We start from the raw sequence: 19519 nt of genomic DNA on the forward strand, positions 1-19519 counted from the left end.
AGTGCGGCAAGCAACTTATCTACAAATTCGCCAAGAGGTTCCTGTCTACCTTGCTTAATTCCCATACAGTGAGGATTTGCATTTCCATCCTTCTGCTTGTCAAAAGCCATCCTTACTATCTGGGCTGATGCTTGCAAAACAGGCAGCTGTAAAAGTGCCTGTAACTCTGGTCTCTCATACTGTCCCGTTCCACACAACTAATCTACTGTTACACCAAATAATGGATCGTTTTGCTGTCTTTGTACTCCAGCTGATTGTCTAGCTAGGTGTCCCCACTCATTCAAAAATGTCATAAATTGAGATGCTGTTAGGATCAGCTTCGTAACATTATAAGAATCTCTAGGTAACATATTATAGTTCATGTAAATAAAATCAATCATCTGTCTAGCTGGTTCAGATTGAACCCCAAACTGACTCGCAGTCTGTCTTAATTGAGATAACAATTTCCATGGCAATTGGGTTACATCAGCCTGAACAACATTTTGCTCCCCAGGGACCTGTGTATACATCACTGGAAAAGCTTGATGTGAAGCAGCCAGCCGGCTAAGCCCTTCCTAATCTCCTTCGGCGTTTAAGTGTTCTGCAACCTTTCGCCAATACTCTGCGTGCTTTCTTGCATGATCTTTAACACCACCTCCAGGATCTATCGCCCTGTTTGTCTCCTCTCCCTCACCTACTTTCTCCTCCTGTACAATTTGCTCAGCTAAAAGAGACGGGGAAGGCTCCTCACCAGAGTCCTGTGTTACAGATTGTAATTCAACTCTGCCACCTAGCCCTTTTACACACGCAGCCTTCTCCTTTCTTAAATAATCCTGAACCTCTTCTGACAAAGGCAACCCAGCATGTGTAACACTTGCTCCATTTGGGTCCGTATGATCTAATCGTACCCTGGCTTGATAAGCTGCCACTTGCTCAGCATGATGCTGATCCAATGCTGTCATAACCATCTTCCACCATTTTCCACACTCCTTTGCTCGTTTTTCATCATCTAACCCACGCAGCCACAAGTCTTGTCCAGACTTTTTCCACTGCAATCTTTCAAACACCTCATTTGGATCCTTAAAATATCCTAACTCTCCTGCATAGCTTAACAGCGGCACCAACTCCTTTGTAAAATTTAACTTACACTGTCGCTTTTCTAACAAGCATTTAATAAATCATACGCTGCCTGCCTATCCATGTCCGTATTTAAACGTTAATACCTGTGCGCACAGTCCTCCTTTAAGCAGTTCCCGGCTCTACAGCGTCTTCGGCTTCAAGGCTGTCTTCCCTTTTCTTGCAGCCTCCGGTACTGCTATCCCGGGCCAGCCTTCTTCTTGCCTCCCGGCTTACTGCGAATCTCCCAAGTCCCGAAGAACTTCTTAGACGCTAAACCTTTGTCTTCATTAGGGTCCCGTGTTCGAGCGCCATTTGCCGCAAGAAGGGGCAGCTATTCGACCAATGTGATCAGCGGAATCCAACTTTATTGAGCATCAGACACATCTCACATACAGTTTGCTATAATTATGCCCACTTGGCAACATACTCTTGGTTGCTCTCTAACAGGTTACATCATTGTTTTCACAACTCTGTGGAATTCTTCTATCCGGCCTAATTGCTCTCTTCCCCGGATCTCGCCTCCTTCTTATCTTGCTTGCCTCCCATCTCAGGGGCAGCTGGACTTTAGCATGCCAAGCAATCAGCACTTTCTCCCATCTCCTACTCCGTCACTATATTATCAACAGAGAATTCTTCAAGGCCTGAATTGCACAGGTGTTCCTGGGACCCAAGGCCCCTCTTGCTCAAAACAATCCTCAACAGGAAGGGAGGAAGAGAGGTAGGAAGGGGGAAAATGGGGGGAGGGGAGGAAGGAAGGGAGTGGGAAAGTGAGGGGGGAAGGGAGGAAGGAAAGGAGGGGGAAAAGTGATGGGGGAAAGGAGGAAGGAAGGGAGGGGGAAAGTGGGGGGGGAAGGGAGGAAGGGGGGAAGGAAGGGGGAAAAGTGGGGAGGGAAGGGAGGAAAGAAGGGAGGGAGGGGGAAAGTGGGGGCAGTAGGGAGGAAGGAAGGGAGGGGAAGAGTGGGGGGAGGAAGGAAGGGAGGAAGGGGGAGAGTGCCAGGGGAGGGTCGTGGCGGTGCAGGGGGGAGGCAAAGCCAAGCAGTGGGAGCTGGGCAGTGGAGGTAAAGGCTCCGGGGGGTGCAGAGCTGCAGTGGTTAAAGGCTGGGAGAAGGCAGCAGGAAGCCAGCCAAGGGCTGGGAAGTCCTCAGACCCATCCCTGTCCGATAACCAAACTCCAAGCAGCGGAGGGGAGTAACAAAAAGCCATCCCCCCTCCAGGATCCCGAAGAGCAGAGCAGGGCAGAGCCCTCCCCAGCCCGGCAGGGAGCACAAAGAGCTCTCTGTGCCTGCCCGGGAGCTCCACCAGCACCGCCGGCTCCCCTGCTCCGGGAGGGGACAGCCAGGGCACTTGGGGGGGCCAAAAGAGAAGGGAGTTGGCCCCCAGAATCCTCCCCCCCAGGCTCCTGCTTGGCTGCTGGGGCTGCTGGGGTGGGGGGCAGCGAAGGGTTTGGTGCTGCTGGGGGCAGGAAGCTCCTGGGGAAGGGTTGGAGGAGCTGGGAGCAAGGGAGAAAGAGGAGTGTGGTGCTCCAGAGCGTGGGGAGGGAGGGAGGGGGATGCTGGACCCCAAAAAGAGGCTTTTTTAGGTCCAGTGGGTGAAGCTGAACCCCAAAAGAGGCTTTTTTAGGTCTGGAAGGTGATGCTGGACCCCCAAAAGAGGCTTTTTTAGGTCTGGAAGGTGATGCTGGACCCCAAAAGAGGCTTTTTTAGGTCTGGAAGGTGAAGCTGGACCCCAAAAGATCCTTTTTTAGGTCTGGAAGGTGATGCTGGACCCCAAAAGAGGCTTTTTAGGTCCAGAGGGTGATGCTGAGCCCCAAAAGAGGCTTTTTTAGGTCTGGAAGGTGATGCTGAACCCCAAAAGAGGCTTTTTTAGTCCTGGAGGGTGAAGCTGAAGCCCAGAATAGACTTTTGTAGCTCTGGAAGGTAAAGCTGAGGTTCAGGCTGGAGGTTAGGAAGAAATTCACAGTATCACAGAATCCCCAAGGCTGGAAGAGACCTCAGAGATCATCAAGTCCAAGCTGGCACCACAGACCTCATGGCTAGACCATGGCTCCAAGGGCCACATCCAATCCCCTCTGGAACACCTCCAGGCACAGGGACTCCACCACCTCCCTGGGCAGCACATCCCAAGGGCCAATTCCTCTTGCTGGGAAGAACTTTCTCCTCACCTCCAGCCTGAACCTCCCCTGGCACAGCTTGAGACTGTGTCCTCTTGTTCTGCTGCTGGGTGCCTGGGAGAAGAGCCCAACCCCCAGCTGGCTCCAACCTCCCTTCAGGGAGTTGCAGAGAGCAAGAAGGTCTCCCCTGAGCCTCCTCTTCTCCAGGCTAAGCAACCCCAGCTCCCTCAGCCTCTCCTCACAGGGCTGTGCTCCAGACCCCTCCCCAGCCTCCTTGCCCTTCTCTGGACACCTTCAAGTCTCTCAATCTCCTTCTTGACCTCAGGAGCCCAGAGCTGGACACAGGACTCCAGGGGTGGCCTCAGCAGTGCTGAGCACAGGGCACAAGGACTTCCCTGCTCCTGCTGGCCACACTCTGCCTGCTGCAGGCCAGGATGCCCTTGGCCTTCTTGGCCCCCTGGGCACACTGCTGGCTCCTGTTCAGCTGCTCTCCACCACTCCCCCCAGGTCCCTCTCTGCCTGGCTGCTCTCAGCCACTCTGCCCCCAGCCTGTAGCTCTGCCTGGGGTTGCTGTGGCCAAAGTGCAGCCCCTGGCACTTGGACTTGTTCAGTGCCATCCTGTTGGCCTCTGCCCATCTGTGCAGCCTGTCCAGGTCCCTCTGCAGAGCTCTGCTGCCCTCTAACTGACCAACATCTGCCCCCAGCTTGGTGTCAGCTGCAAATTTGCTGCTGACTGACTCCATCCCCTCCTCCAGATCATCAATGAAGATATTGATCAGGCTGGGGCCCAGCACTGCTCCCTGGGGCACACCACTGGTGCCTGGCTGCCAGCTGGCTGTCAGCTGCAGAGCAGTGGCTTCTGAAGCACCTTTCCCATGCTGACAGCTTTGGTAACCACTGTCAGATGTAGTCACCCAGAGTGGTGGCCCCCAAGCCCAACAGTTAGACAGATCAGCTTGCAAAGCCAGTTCCTGGCTGGCATTTAAATACAGACTGCCTTCCCCTCCCAGGGAGGTGGTGGAGTCCCTGTCCCTGGAGGTGTTCAAGAGGGGATTGGATGTGGCACTTGGAGCCATGGCTTAGTTAGTCAGGAGGTGTTGGGTGACAGCTTGGACTTGATGAGCTCTGAGGTCTTTTCCAACCTTATTGATTCTCTGATTCCTCCATAGTATTCACCCACAAACAGGCCACAACTGTCCACAGAGCTTGAGCTTCAGGGGTCCCTGGGGTTGGAGTTGCCCTTCTCCTGCTGAGGTCCTCTTGACTCAGGTGTGGTGGATCCAGGCAGTTTGTTCCTCGATTTTAATGGCTGTGAAGGATGTCAGGAGCACCTGAGATGGTCCTGTCCACCTGGGCTCCAGAGGGGTCTCTGAAAGAGGTCTGCCACAGCCTGTGGGTTCCACACCGTGGCCTGCTCTGTCTAATCCTCTCCCATGGGTTCCTGTCACCTGTTTGTTAACAATGCTCAGGTGCTGACAGAGCTGCTGAACTTACTTGTTCAACATTGCCTCTCTGCACTGCCCTGGTTCAGGGCAGGGCTCCATGGTTCCTACTGCCTAAGGTCTTCCAAAGAGGATACCAAATGGGCCCAACCCTTCCCTTGTCCTTTGCTCAGTTTGACTTTGCAGCAGGGCCCTTGGCGATGCTTGTGGCCAAGGAAGGTTTGCTGCTCCCTGCCTGAGTTTTACTGTCTGCCTTTTGATGAAATGCTTCATTTCCTCCACTTGTCCACTTGGATGTGGCTTAGAGGGGGTGTGGAGTTGCCAATCAATCCCTAAGATTTTACCTACTGGTACCACCTTGGCCACAACATGAGGTCCCCTGCCTGGGGCAGCAGCAGGAGGTGCCTCAAAGCAAGGTATTCTCTCTTGTGACACTGCTGTAGTAACCTCTGGTGCTTTGTTTGTGCGGCAGGGAAGTGCTCCTGGCCAGCCAGAGAAGGTGTCAGAGAGTACCAACAGGTCCCTGGATCCCCCCTTTCTTGGGAGCTCAGTGACATCCATTTGCCATTGTTGTCCTGGCTCATTTCCTTTGCTAACCTGTCCCAGGCTAACTCCTCTCCTTCCCTCGGGCTTAGCCTTAAGCCACACTCCCACTGCTGGGTTAGCTGTTCTGCTGTGCTGTATGACTTTCATGCTGGACACTCCTGAAGCAAGTCTCCATCCAGGGCTTCTGTTCCCCAGGGAGTCTTTGCATGTTGCACCTGAACAAAAGCCCAGAGGAGGTTGGTGGGTGTGATTCGCTTCCCATCTGGTGTCCTGGCCCAGCCCTTTCCTATCCTAAGCCCTAATTAATCTGTGAGTAATGTCTGATCCTCTGTGCTATACACAGGTTCCGGCTCCTTTGGCTCAATTCAGCCTCTGGGATCAGAGCAGACTCTGCCACCTTCCTGCCCTCCCTGGCCACCCTTTGAGCTGTGTCATCTGCCCGTGGATTGCCTCTCTCTTCTCCGGTGTTCCCTTTCTGGGGGGCTTTGCAGTGCCTTGCTTGGCTCTTGCCCTGCTGCCAGCAGCCTCAGTCTCTCTCCCACGTGTTTGATAGCCGTTCCTTGAGATGACAACAGTCCTCTTGCTTTCCAGATGGCTCCCTGGGCATGCACCACCCCAAAGGCATACTTTGAGTCAGTCCCTGTGTTTGCACATGTCCCTGGGGGAAGCTCAAGGGCTCTGGTCAGGGCTCTCATCGCTGCCTTTTGAGCAGAGGTGTTTCTTGGTAGGGCTTCTGCATTGGTTACCTCTTCTCCTGTATAGAGTGGAGTAGAATTAACCTGATTACCTCTTCTATAGAATGGAATGGAATGGAATGGAATAGACTAGAATTAACCAGGTTGGAAGAGACCTTGGAGATCATCAAGTCCAACCCATCATCCAACACCACCTAATCAACTAACCCTTGGCACCAAGCACCTTATCAAGTCTCCTCCTGAACACCTCCAGGGATGGTGACTCCACCACCTCCCTGGGCAGCACATTCCAAAGGGCAATCTCTCTCTCTCTGTAGAATTTCTTCCTCACCTCCAGCCTGAACCTCCCCTGGCACAGCTGGAGACTGTGTCCTCTTGTTCTGGTGCTGGGTGCCTGCCTGGCAGAAGAGCCCAACCCCCAGCTGGCTCCAACCTTCCTGCAGGCAGTTGCAGAGAGCAAGAAGGTCTCCCCTGAGCCTCCTCTTCTCCAGGCTAAGCAACCCCAGCTCCCTCAGCCTCTCCTCACAGGGCTGTGCTCCAGACCCCTCCCCAGCCTCCTTGCCCTTCTCTGGACACCTTCCAGCTGCAGCATTCTCAGCTTTGCTTTCTCCCTGCATCACAAAGATGCTTCCATCGGTGTGCCAGTTGTGGTCTGCCTTTTCCAGGGCTTCTTCCTCCAGGGCTGCTGGAGTAAGTGGCCTCAGTTCTTTCCAAGCAGTTGTGGATAACTGGTTCTCCATCACCTGCCTGGAGGAAAGTAGTTGTGGAGAGCACCAGTGTCCCCCCTTGGCTTCCAGAACAGCAGAGACTGTGTGTGGTACCAGGACTGTGGTTGTAAGTGCAGATCAGGTTCGTGATCATCTGAAGAACCTGAAAGTGTTCAAGTCCATGGGACCCGACGGGTTACACCCACGGGTGCTGAGAGAACTGGCAGATGAGGTTGCTAAACCCCTCTCTATTATATTTCAAAAGTCCTGGCAGTCTGGTGAAGTCCCCACAGACTGGAAAAGGGGAAACATTGCCCCCATCTTCAAAAAGGGCAAGAAGGAGGAACCAGGGAACTACAGGCCAGTCAGTCTCACCTCTGTGCCTGGAAAGATCATGGAACAGATCCTCCTGGAGTCACTACTCGCTCAAAAGAATAGTGAAGAGGTGATTGGGAACAGTCAGCATGGCTTTGCCAAGGGCAAATCCTGCCTGACCAACCTGGTGGCCTTCTATGAGCAGGTGACAAAATTAATAGATGAGGGGCGAGCAACTGATGTCGTTTACCTGGACCTGAGCAAAGCCTTCGACACTGTCCCACACCACATCCTGGTCTCCAAACTGGTGACACATGGGTTTGATGGGTGGACCACTAGATGGATAAGGAACTGGCTTGATGGCCGCACCCAAAGAGTGGCTGTCAATGGCTCCATGTCCCAGTGGAGGCCAGGGACAAGTGGAGTCCCTCAGGGATCAGTCCTGGGACCTGTCTTATTCAACATCTTTGTGGGGGACATGGACAGTGGCATTGAGTGCACCCTCAGCAAGTTTGCTGATGACACCAAGCTGTGTGGTGCAGCAGACACGCTGGAGGGAAGGGAGGCCATCCAGAGGGACCTTGACAGGCTGGAGAGGTGGGCACAGGCCAACCTCATGAAGTTCAATAAGAGCAAGTGCAGGGTCCTGCATCTGGGTCGAGGCAATCCCAGGCACAAATACAGGCTGGGCAGTGACTGGCTGGAGGATAGCCCTGAGGAGAGAGACTTGGGGGTGCTGGTGGACAAAAAGCTCAACATGAGCTCTCAGTGTGCACTTGCAGCCCACAAAGCCAATCAGATCCTGGGCTGCAGCAGGAGAAGTGTGGCCAGCAGGTCGAGGGAGGTGATCCTCCCCCTCTACTCAGCCCTGGTGAGACCCCACCTGGAGTACTGTGTCCAGTTCTGGAGCCCCTATTACAAGAGGGATGTGGAGGTGCTGGAACGTGTCCAGAGAAGGGCCACGAGGATGATCAGAGGGCTGGAGCACCTCTCCTATGAGGACAGACTGAAGGAGTTGGGGCTGTACAGTCTGCAGAAGAGAAGGCTCCCAGGTGACCTAATTGTCGCCTTCCAGTATCTGAAGGGGGCCTACAGGAAGGCAGGGGAAGGACTTCTCAGGATATCAGGTAGTGATAGGACTAGGGGGAATGGAATGAAGCTGGAGGTGGGGAGATTCAGGCTGGATGTGAGGAGGAGGTTCTTCACCATGAGAGTGGTGAAACCCTGGAATGGGTTGTCCAGGGAGGTGGTCGAGGCCCCGTCCCTGGGGGTGTTTAAGAGCAGGCTGGATGAGGCTCTGTCCAGCCTGATCTAGTGTGGGGTGTCCCTGCCCATGGCAGGGGGGTTGGAACTAGATGATCCTTGTGGTCCCTTCCAACCCTGAATGAAACTATGAAACTATGAAACTATGAAACTATGACTGTGATCCTCTTCAGAGAGGCCAGAAGAGACTCAGCCCCAAAATAGCTTCTTTAGGTCTAGAGGGTGATGCTGAACCCCCTAATAGGCTTTTTTATGCCTGGAATATGATGGTGAACCCCAAAATAGCCTTTTTTTTGGCCTGGAGGCTGAAGCTGAAACCCAAAATAGCATTTTTTAGATCTAGTGGGTAAAACTGAACCCCAAAATAGACTTTTTTAGGTCTGGTGGATGGTGTTGAGCCCCCAAATAGTCCTTTTTTTAGGACTGGAGGGTGATGTTGAACCCCAAAATAGGCTTTTTTTAGGTCTGGAAGGTGAAGCTGAACCCCAAAATAGGCTTTTTTAAAGTCTGGTGGGTGATGCTGAACCCCAAAATAGACTTCTTTTAGGTCTGGTGGATGGTGTTGAACTCCAAACCAGACATTTTTATTCCTAGTGGGTGAAGTTGAGCCCCAAAATAGACTTTGTTAGGCCTGGAGGGCGATGCTGAACCCCAAAATAGCTTTTTTTGGTTGAAGCTAAGCCCCCAAAATAGCTTTTTATGGCCTAGTAGTTGAAGCTGAACCCCAAAATAGTCTTTTTTTAGGCCTGGTGAGTGGTACTGAACCCCAGAATAGACTTTTTTAGGCCTGGAAGGTGATGCTGAACCCCTAAATAGGCCTTTTTCTTGGCTTGGAGGCTGAAGCTGGTCCCCAAAATAGCTTTTATTTAGATCTAGTGGAGTAAAACTGAACCCCAAAATAGACTTTTTTTAAGCCTGGAAGGTGAAGCTGAGCCCAAAATTGACTTTTTTAGGCCTGATGGATGGTGTTGAACCCCAAACCAGACTTTTTTAGTCCTAGTGGGTGAAGCTGAAGCCCAAAATAGACTTTTTTAGGCCTGGAAGCTGAAGCTGGTCCCCAAAATAGCTTTTTTTTAGATCTAGTGGGGTAAAACTGAGTCCCAGAATAGGCTCTTTTAGGTCTGGTGGATGGTGTTGAGCCCCCAAATAGTCATTTTTTAGGCCTGGAGGGTGAAGCTGAACGCCAAAATAGATGTTTTTTAGGTCTGGTTGGTGATGTTGAACCCCAAAATAGGCTTTTTTAGGTCTGGAGTGTGATGCTGAACCCCACAACAGACTTTTTTAGGTCTGGAAGGGGAAGCTGAACCCCAAAATAGGCTTTTTTTGGTTGAAGCTAAGCCCCCAAAATAGCTTTTTTAGTCCTAGTGGGTAAAACTGAACCCCAAAATAGACTATTTTAGACTTGGTGGATGGTGTTGAACCCCAAACCAGACTTTTTTAGTCCTAGTGGGTGAAGTTGAGCCCCAAAATAGACTTTTTTAGGTTTGGAAGGTAAGGCTGAACCCCAAAATAGACTTTTTTAGGCCTGGAAGGTGATGCTGAACCCCAAAATAGGCTTTTTTAGGTCTGGTGGATGGTGTTGAACCCCAAAATAGACTTTTTTTTAGGTCTGGAGAGTGAAGCTGAACCCCAAAATAGGCTTTTTTCTGGTCTGGTGGATGGTGTTGAACCCCAAACCAGTCTTTTTTAGTCCTAGTGGGTGAAGTTGAGCCCCAAAATAGGCTTTTTCAGGCCTGGTAGGTAAATCTGAACCCCAAAATAGGCTTTATCTAGGCCAGGAGGCTGAAGCTGGACCCCAAAATAACTTTTCTTAACTCTTGTGTGTGAAACTGAACCCCAAAATAGACTGTTTTAGGTCTGGTGGATAGTGTTGAGCCCCAAAATAGTCTTTTTTTTAGGCCTGGAGAGTGATCCTGAACCCCAAAATAGGCTTTTTTAGGCCTAGAGGTTGAAGCTGACCCCCAAAATAGGCTTTTTTTAGGTCTGGTGGATGGTTTTGAACTCCAAAATAGTCTTTTTTTAGGCCTGGAGAGTGATGCTGAACCCCAAAATAGGCCTTTTTAGGTCTGGAAGGAGAAGCTGAGACCCAAAATAGACTTTTTTTAGGCCTGGTGGATGGTGTTGAACTCCAAACCAGACTTTTTTAGTCCTAGTGGGTGAAGCTGAGCCCCAAAATAGGCTTTTTTAGGCCTGGAAGATAAAGCTGAACCCCAAAATAGGCTTTTTTAGGCCTGGAAGGTAAAGCTGAACCCCAAAATAGGCTTTTTTAGGCCTGGAGGGTGATGCTGAACCCCAAAATAGCCTTTTTTTTTTGCTTGGAGGCTGAAGCTGGTCCCCAAAATAGCTTTTATTTAGATCTAGTGGGGTAAAACTGAACCCCAAAATAGACTTTTTTTAGGCCTGGAGGGTGAAGCTGAACCCCAAAATAGACTTTTTTAGGCCTGGAAGCTGAAGCTGGTCACCAAAATAGCTTTTTTTTAGATCTAGTGGGGTAAAACTGGGTCCCAGAATAGGATCTTTTAGGTCTGGTGGATAGTGTTGAGCCCCAAAATAGTCTTTTTTTAGGCCTTAAGGGTGATGTGAACCCCAAAATAGGCTGTTTTAGGCCTGGAAGGTGATGCTGGACCCCAAAATTGACTTTTTCAGGTCTGGAGGGCGATGCTGAACCCCAAAATAGGCTTTTTTGGTTGAAGCTAAGCCCCCAAAATAGCTTTTATAGGCCTAGTGGTTGAAGCTGAACCCCAAAATAGGGTTTTTTAGGTCTGGTGGATGATGTTAAACCCCAAAATAGTCTTTTTTTAGGCCTGGAGAGTGAAGCTGAACCCCAAAATAGGCTTTTTTCTGGTCTGGTGGATGGTGTTGAACCCCAAACCAGTCTTTTTTAGTCCTAGTGGGTGAAGTTGAGCCCCAAAATAGGCTTTTTCAGGCCTGGTAGGTAAATCTGAACCCCAAAATAGGCTTTATCTAGGCCAGGAGGCTGAAGCTGGACCCCAAAATAACTTTTCTTAACTCTTGTGTGTGAAACTGAACCCCAAAATAGACTGTTTTAGGTCTGGTGGATAGTGTTGAGCCCCAAAATAGTCTTTTTTTTAGGCCTGGAGAGTGATCCTGAACCCCAAAATAGGCTTTTTTAGGCCTAGAGGTTGAAGCTGACCCCCAAAATAGGCTTTTTTTAGGTCTGGTGGATGGTTTTGAACTCCAAAATAGTCTTTTTTTAGGCCTGGAGAGTGATGCTGAACCCCAAAATAGGCCTTTTTAGGTCTGGAAGGAGAAGCTGAGACCCAAAATAGACTTTTTTTAGGCCTGGTGGATGGTGTTGAACTCCAAACCAGACTTTTTTAGTCCTAGTGGGTGAAGCTGAGCCCCAAAATAGGCTTTTTTAGGCCTGGAAGATAAAGCTGAACCCCAAAATAGGCTTTTTTAGGCCTGGAAGGTAAAGCTGAACCCCAAAATAGGCTTTTTTAGGCCTGGAGGGTGATGCTGAACCCCAAAATAGCCTTTTTTTTTTGCTTGGAGGCTGAAGCTGGTCCCCAAAATAGCTTTTATTTAGATCTAGTGGGGTAAAACTGAACCCCAAAATAGACTTTTTTTAGGCCTGGAGGGTGAAGCTGAACCCCAAAATAGACTTTTTTAGGCCTGGAAGCTGAAGCTGGTCACCAAAATAGCTTTTTTTTAGATCTAGTGGGGTAAAACTGGGTCCCAGAATAGGATCTTTTAGGTCTGGTGGATAGTGTTGAGCCCCAAAATAGTCTTTTTTTAGGCCTTAAGGGTGATGTGAACCCCAAAATAGGCTGTTTTAGGCCTGGAAGGTGATGCTGGACCCCAAAATTGACTTTTTCAGGTCTGGAGGGCGATGCTGAACCCCAAAATAGGCTTTTTTGGTTGAAGCTAAGCCCCCAAAATAGCTTTTATAGGCCTAGTGGTTGAAGCTGAACCCCAAAATAGGGTTTTTTAGGTCTGGTGGATGATGTTAAACCCCAAAATAGTCTTTTTTTAGGCCTGGAGAGTGAAGCTGAACCCCAAAATAGGCTTTTTTTAGGTCTGGTGGATGGTGTTGAACTCCAAACCAGACTTTTTTAGTCCTAGTGGGTGAAGTTGAGCCCCAAAATAGGCTTTTTCAGGCCTGGTAGGTAAATCTGAACCCCAAAATAGGCTTTTTTTAGGCCAGGAGGCTGAAGCTGGACCCCAAAATAACTTTTCTTAACTCTTGTGGGTGAAACTGAACCCCAAAATAGACTGTTTTAGGTCTGGTGGATAGTGTTGAGCCCCAAAGTAGTCTTTTTTTTTAGGCCTGGAGGGTGATGCTGACCCCCAAAATAAGCTGTTTTAGGTCTGGAAGGGGAAGCTCAGCCCCAAAATAGACTTTTTTAGGTCTGGAGTGTGATACTGAACCCCAAAAGAGGCTTTTTTAGTCCTAGTGGGTAAAACTGAACCCCAAAATAGACTATTTTAGACCTGGTGGATGGTGTTGAACCCCAAACCAGACTTTTTTAGTCCTAGTGGGTGAAGTTGAGCCCCAAAATAGACTTTTTTAGGACTGGAAGTTGAAGCTGAACCACAAAATAGGCTTTTTTTAGGTCTGGAGGGTGAAACTGAACCCCAAAAGAGGCTTTTTTAGGCCTGGAGGATGATGGCAACCCCCCAAAGAAGGCTCTTTTAGGTCTAGGGGGTAAAGCTGAACCCCAAAATAGACTTTTTTAGGTCCAGAGGGTAAAGCTGAACCCCAAAAGAGGCTTTTTTAGTCCTAGTGGGTAAAACTGAACCCCAAAATAGACTATTTTAGACCTGGTGGATGGTGTTGAACCCCAAACCAGTCTTTTTTAGTCCTAGTGGGTGAAGTTGAGCCCCAAAATAGGCTTTTTTAGGTCTGGAGTGTGATGCTGAACCCCAAAACAGACTTTTTTAGGCCTGGAAGGTGAAGCTGGATCCCAAAATTGACTTTTTTGGTTGAAGCTAAGCCCCCAAAATAGCTTTTTCTGGCTTTTTTAGTCCTGGAAGGCCTTTTTTAGGCCTGGAAGGTAAAGCTGAACCCCAAAATAGGCTTTTTTAGGCCTGGAAGGTAAAGCTGAACCCCAAAATAGGCTTTTTTAGGCCTGGAAGGTGAAGCTGAACCCCAAAATACACTTTTTTACGCCTGGAGGGTGATACTGAACCCCAAAATAGCCTTTTTTTTTTGCTTGGAGGCTGAAGCTGGTCCCCAAAATAGCTTTTATTTAGATCTAGTGGGGTAAAACTGAACCCCAAAATAGACTTTTTTTAGGCCTGGAGGGTGATGCTGAACCCCAAAATTGACTTTTTTAGGTCTGGAAGCTGAAGCTGGTCCCCAAAATAGCTTTTTTTTAGATCTAGTGGGGTAAAACTGAGTCCCAGAATAGGCTCTTTTAGGTCTGGTGGATGGTGTTGAGCCCCAAAATAGTCTTTTTTTAGGCCTGGAGAGTGATGCTGTACCCCAAAAGAGGCTTTTTTAGGCCTGGAGGGTGAAGCTGAACCCCAAAATAGGCTTTTTTGGTTGAAGCTAAGCCCCCAAAATAGCTTTTTATGGCCTAGTGGTTGAAGCTGAACCCCAAAATAGGCTTTTTTAGGTCTGGAGAGTGATGCTGAACCCCAAAATAGGCCTTTTTAGGTCTGGAAGGAGAAGCTGAGCCCCAAAATAGACTTTTTTAAGGCCTGGTGGATGGTGTTGAACTCCAAACCAGACTTTTTTAGTCCTAGTGGGTGAAGTTGAGCCCCAAAATAGACTTTTTTAGGCCTGGAAGGTAAAGCTGAACCCCAAAATAGGCTTTTTTAGGCCTGGAAGGTAAAGCTGAACCCCAAAATAGGCTTTTTTAGGCCTGGAAGGTAAAGCTGAACCCCAAAATAGGCATTTTTAGGCCTGGAAGGTGAAGCTGAACCCCAAAATACACTTTTTTAGGCCTGGAGGGTGATGCTGAACCCCAAAATAGCCTTTTTTTTTTTGCTTGGAGGCTGAAGCTGGTCCCCAAAATAGCTTTTATTTAGATCTAGTGGGGTAAAACTGAAGCCCAAAATAGACTTTTTTTAGGCCTGGAGAGTGAAGCTGAACCCCAAAATAGGCTTTTTTTAGGTCTGGTGGATGGTGTTGAACTCCAAACCAGACTTTTTTAGTCCTAGTGGGTGAAGTTGAGCCCCAAAATAGGCTTTTTCAGGCCTGGTAGGTAAATCTGAACCCCAAAATAGGCTTTTTTTAGGCCAGGAGGCTGAAGCTGGACCCCAAAATAACTTTTCTTAACTCTTGTGGGTGAAACTGAACCCCAAAATAGACTGTTTTAGGTCTGGAAGGGGAAGCTGAGCCCCAAAATAGACTTTTTTAGGTCTGGAGTGTGATACTGAACCCCAAAATAGCTTTTTTAGTCCTAGTGGGTAAAACTGAACCCCAAAATAGACTATTTTAGACCTGGTGTATGGTGTTGAACCCCAAACCAGACTTTTTTAGTCCTAGTGGGTGAAGTTGAGCCCCAAAATAGGCTTTTTTAGGTTTGAAAGGTAAGGCTGAACCCCAAAATAGACTTTTTTAGGCCTGGAGAGTGATGCTGAACCCCAAAATAGGCATTTTTAGGCCTGGAAGGTGAAGCTGAACCCCAAAAGAGGCTTTTCTATGTCTGGAGTGTGATGCTGAACCCTAAAATAGAGTATTTTTAGGCTTGTGGTTGAAGCTGAACCCCAAAATAGGCCTTTTTTAGGTCTGGAGGGTGATGCTGAACCCCAAAATAGAGTATTTTTAGGCTTGTGGTTGAAGCTGAACCCCAAACCAGACTTTTTTAGGCCTGGAAGGTGATGCTGAACCCCAAAATAGGCCTTTTTTAGGCCTGGGGGGCGATGCTGAGCATCCCAGCTTGGCAAAAGTGGTGATTTCTGCTCTGTGTTTTTCACCTTCTGCCTTCATCCTGGGGGGGTCTCTGCTCCCTGCAGCTGGGGCAGGGGCTTTGCTTCTCCTGCATTCCCTGGGATGGCTTGGAGGTGGAGTGATGACATGGTTGTGTATTTGCAGTAAATGATTGGTTTCATTAACCCTCCCCCAGCAGTTGGTTCCTTGCTGGAGGAGGAGAGGGTCTGCTGCCGCTGGCCTCCCCGTGCTCTGCTGCCCGCTGCTGACCCCTGGGCTTACTGGGCAGCAGGGAAACCTCTTCCAGGAGCAAGCTGATCCCACAGGGGATTGCAGCTCAGCCCACATGGAATTCCAGCTCACCCCACGTGGAGCTCCACCTCTGGCTCATCCCAAGGCTGAGCAGGAAGCCGTTGGGGTTGTCCCCCAGGGAATGCTGCCGGTGGCGCCGTGAGCGGCGTGCCAGGCTGGGCAGCCCCTGGCTGGTGCCAAGGGGAGAGGTTTTCTCCAGAGCAGGGGGAGCTCACCCTGGGCTTTCTTCCCCTCCCAGCCCAGCCTCTGCTCCCTCCCCACCTTGGGAGGTGATTTGAGCTGAGGGAGGCTGGCAGTGGACGGACAGAAGGACAGGCAGCTGCCTTGCATCAGGTCTCCCTGGGGAAAGGAGATCTCCATCTCCTGTCCCCCATGGTCCTCCTCTCCCCTTCCTCTGCTTTAACACCCCCCCAGAAGGTCCAGTCCAGGGTGGTGGAGGGGAGGGGTTTGGTGGCTCACCCCTACCCTGTGTGTGTCCAGTCCTGCCTGTGCCACAGGTCTGAGCCCCTCCAAGGACTGATCCCAGCAGGATTTAACCTTGAAATCAGCCTTGGGGGCTTCATTGTCTCCCACCCAAAGCCACCAGCATGCTGAGGGAGTTCCTTTCCACCCTGTCCCAGGGGCAAGCACAAAGTGCCCTTTTCTCACTTGAATGTGGGAATCATTTACAGGGCAGGAGGGGAAACTGAGGCAGGAGCCTGGGAGGGGACAAGGAGCAAAATTCAGCTTGTGGAGGGGTTCTGAGGGCCCTGGGGGGTGGGATGTTGGTTCCCTGCTGGGAGCAGCTGCCAGCTGGCTTGAGCTGGTGGAGATGGCAGCTCTTGACCTGGTGGATGCCTGGCCCCTGAGCTGGGGATGATGGTGAGGGAGCTGCTGGGGAGGCTGGAAAGCAGTTGCTGGGAGAGCAGCAGGGATGCAGCTCCTGGCTCTGCCAGAGGAGCTGGAAATTCCAGCTCCAGGCCAGGCCTGGGACGGGAGACCGACGTGCTTGGGAGGGCTGTGGTCTCCTGCTCAGCCTGTGGTGTCCTCCTGGGGAGGAGACATCTCCTTGCCCACCCCCAGGCGGCTCCAGCCATCCTCCTCCTCATCTGCATGGGCAGGGGCTGATGTTTCAGGGTGAAGTGCTTCAGCAGCAGCCCCCTGGGGAGCTCAGCCTCCTCGGAGGCTCCTGTAGCCCTCTTGGTGGTTCCTCAGGAGGTCACTCCTTCGTGTTGGATGCTGTGGTGGCTGCAGGGCTGCTGGCAAGACCCTGGTGCAGGCAAGTGAGCTCCTGGGGCTTGCAGAGCAGCTCCAGGTGGATCTGGTGTGGCTGTTGGTTGCCCTCAGCAAAAGGTGGAGGCAGGAGGCAGAGCTGCTTTGGAGGGGGCAGGAGCCATCCCTGGCCGCCTCAGGAGAGCCCTGGGGAGAAGCAGCCAGCCTCGAGCAGAGGAGAAACCACCTTGGAGGTGCTGGGTGGTTAAAATCAGCAGGCTGCCAAGGGGGAGCCATGCCCTGAGCAGGTTACAGCAGCTTGGTGGCCTCCAGCTTCCCTCCCAGCTGGAGGAGGTGGAAGAGGAGAGGAAGGCTTCAGAGCTTCCCCTTGGAAGCATCTTCTGTGCCAGGGCTTGAGCACCAGCTGTGGAAAGGGCTTGGCTGGTCCTGCCCTGCCCTGAGCCAGGCTGGAGCTGCTCCTGGGGTGGGCTCCTGGAGGGCAGCCCAAGCAGGAGGCTGCTGGTGCTCAGCAGCTTCTCAGCAGAGGTTTTCCTTCCCCCAGGCTGGGTGTGCAGCTGAGGAGGGATGCTGGAGCTGGGGGCCTGGGCAGTGTCCTGTGTGGGGAGGCAGGAGGGGCTGAGAGCAGCCCAGGGGGAGCAGGGCAGAGGGCATGGCTGCTGCCTGCACAGCCCAGAGCCTCCTGGCAGGGAAGGCTCAGGAGGTGCTGGGGAGCAGGGCACAGGGCATGGCTGCTGCCTGCACAGCCCAGAGCCTCCTGGCTGGGAAAGCTCAGGAGGTGCTGGGGAGCAGGGCAGAGGGCATGGCTGCTGCCTGCACAGCCCAGAGCCTCCTGGCAGGGAAAGCTCAGGGGGTGCTGGGGAGCAGGGCAGAGGGCATGGCTGCTGCCTGCACAGCCCAGAGCCTCCTGGCAGGGAAAGCTCAGGAGGTGCTGGGGAGCAGGGCAGAGGGCATGGCTGCTGCCTGCACAGCCCAGAGCCTCCTGGCAGGGAAGGCTCAGGAGGTGCTGGGGAGCCTGTGGTGAGCTGTGGCCTCTCGGCCTCGCTGCTGCCTCCTCCTCCTCCTCCTTAAAAGCAGCTGGGAGGCCTGCCCTGGGTGCTGCTGGTGCAGGGGGAGGAGGTGTGTGGCTGGAAGGAGCAGCCCTCCTCTGGGCCCCCCCATGGCTCCCTGCTCCCCCCCTGCTGCTGCCCTGGGAGGGGTCCGGAGGGACCCGCTGGGCCCTGCGAGGGTGGATGGCTGCTGGAGGATGCAGCCCTTGGGTGCTGCTGCTGGTCCTGAGGCTGTGCTTCCTTTTCCAGGGGAAGAGAGGATGGCCTCCTAGATCCCACCCAGCTCCTGCCTGCTCTGCCTGGGCCAAGAGGAAGGACAGTAAGTAGCTGTGACCTGCTGCTGGCTGCTCAGCGCCCGGCGGGGACTGCTTTGAGCCTCTCCCTCTGCTGGGGCTGCTGGAGAAGATCTCCCTGGGTTGAGCTTCCTGGGGGCAGCAATGTGCCCTGGGGGCCAAGGGGGTCCTGGGAGGCGTTCAGAGTGTGTCCAGCAGAGCCAGGGAGCTTCTCCTCCCCCTCTGCTCTGCCCTGCTGAGACCTCCCCTGCAAGGTTGCATCCAGCTCTGGGCTGCCCAGCTCAGGAGGGACAGGGATCTGCTGCAGAGAGGCCAAGGGAGGGCTGCAAGGCTGCTGAAGGGACTGCAGCACTGCCTGGGGAGGAGAGGCTGAGAGCCCTGGGGCTGTTCAGGCTGCAGAGGAGAAGGCTGAGAGGGATCTGAGCAATGTCTCTCAAGAGCTGAGGGCTGGGGGTCAGGAGGGAGGGGACAGGGCCAGGCTCTGCTCAGCTGCACCCTGGGCTAGGCCAAGGAGCAAGGGATGGAAAGTGCAGCCCAGGAGGTTGCAGCTCAGCAGGAGGAGGAACTTCTGCCCTGGGAGGCTCCCAGAGGCCTGGAGCAGGCTGCCCAGAGAGGTTGTGGAGTCTCCTTCCCTGGAGCCTTCCCAGCCCTGCCTGGATGTGTTCTGTGTGCCCTGGGCTGGGCTCTGTGCTGCTGCTCTGGCAGGGAGTTGCCACTTCAGTCTGCTCTGGTGAGACCTCAGCTGGAGCACTGTGTCCAGCTCTGGAGCCCTCAGCACAGGAAGGAGCTGGAGCTGCTGCAGAGAGGGGGCAGAGGAGGCCAGGAGAATGCTCAGGGGTTGGAGCAGCTCTGCTGTGGGCACAGGCTGAGGGAGCTGGGGCTGTGCAGCCTGCAGAGGAGGAGGAGGCTCAGGGGAGACCTTCCTCCTGTGTGCCCTGTGCTGGGCTCTGTGCTGCTGCTCTGGCAGGGGCTTGGGCTGGAAGCTCTCCAGAGGTCCCTTCCAGCCCCTGACCTCCTCTGCTCCTCTGTTCCTGTGTCCCAGGTGGCTGCTGGGGGTCAGGGAGGAGCGAGGGCTGCCCAGGGCTGGAGCAGGTTGCCCTCCTGAGGGGAAGAGGGCAGGGGGAGGGCTGTGGGGGGGTTCCAGCTACCTGGTGGCTGCACCCTGGAGGGTTTAGGGTGGAGGAGGTGAGGGTGGCAGCCCAGCCCCACGGGTGGGGTCACCCTGGAGCTACCCTGCCCTCAGCCCTGCCTGGGCCCTGCCCTTTTGCTGGGGCACCCCAGGAGCTGAGGAGGAAACGGAGAGGAAACCACAGGGCTGCTGTGGTGAGAGGTTTAAGGTGGCACTTGGAGCCCTGCAGAGGGCACAGCCACTGGGCAGGTGGCCTTTAGCCACCCAAATGGGAGCCTGGTGGTAGTTAACCCTTCCCAGGATGGGAGCTGCCTGAGGGGTAACTCAGATCCCTTCCCTCCCCTGCAGCTGGGCTGGCAGCACCCCAGGGGGCTCCTTGGCACCTCCCTGGGCTGCTCAGATCCCACTCCAGGGCCTGGGTGCTCCCTGGGGATGTGCTGTGCCCTCTGCCAGGGCAGCAGGGGGAAGCTGCCTGCTCCCTGCCAGCACCCCCAGCCTGCTGCCTTCCCC

At 52.7% G+C, this 19519-nt stretch overlaps 1 protein-coding gene across 2 annotated transcripts in view; it reads left to right on the top strand.

The window, feature by feature from the left end:
* The first annotated feature begins 1742 nt into the window (after nucleotides 1–1742).
* The window catches only part of LOC137455994 (CMP-N-acetylneuraminate-beta-galactosamide-alpha-2,3-sialyltransferase 4-like), a 38264-nt gene continuing 20487 nt past the window's right edge, over nucleotides 1743–19519 (top strand). Inside the window, exons 1-2 of one of the 2 annotated variants that reach the window (XM_068167206.1) lie at nucleotides 1743–1816; nucleotides 17837–17906. The gene's annotated coding sequence lies outside the window, so the exon portion shown is untranslated. Of the gene's footprint in view, nucleotides 1817–17836; nucleotides 17907–19519 lie in introns of those variants that run through there. The other variant, XM_068167207.1, reaches the window with a different exon arrangement.

Source organism: Melanerpes formicivorus, unplaced genomic scaffold, assembly GCF_026170545.1.
Source record: "Melanerpes formicivorus ecotype bairdi unplaced genomic scaffold, bMelFor1.0.p_v2 SCAF_114, whole genome shotgun sequence".
Classification (NCBI taxonomy): domain Eukaryota; kingdom Metazoa; phylum Chordata; class Aves; order Piciformes; family Picidae; genus Melanerpes; species Melanerpes formicivorus.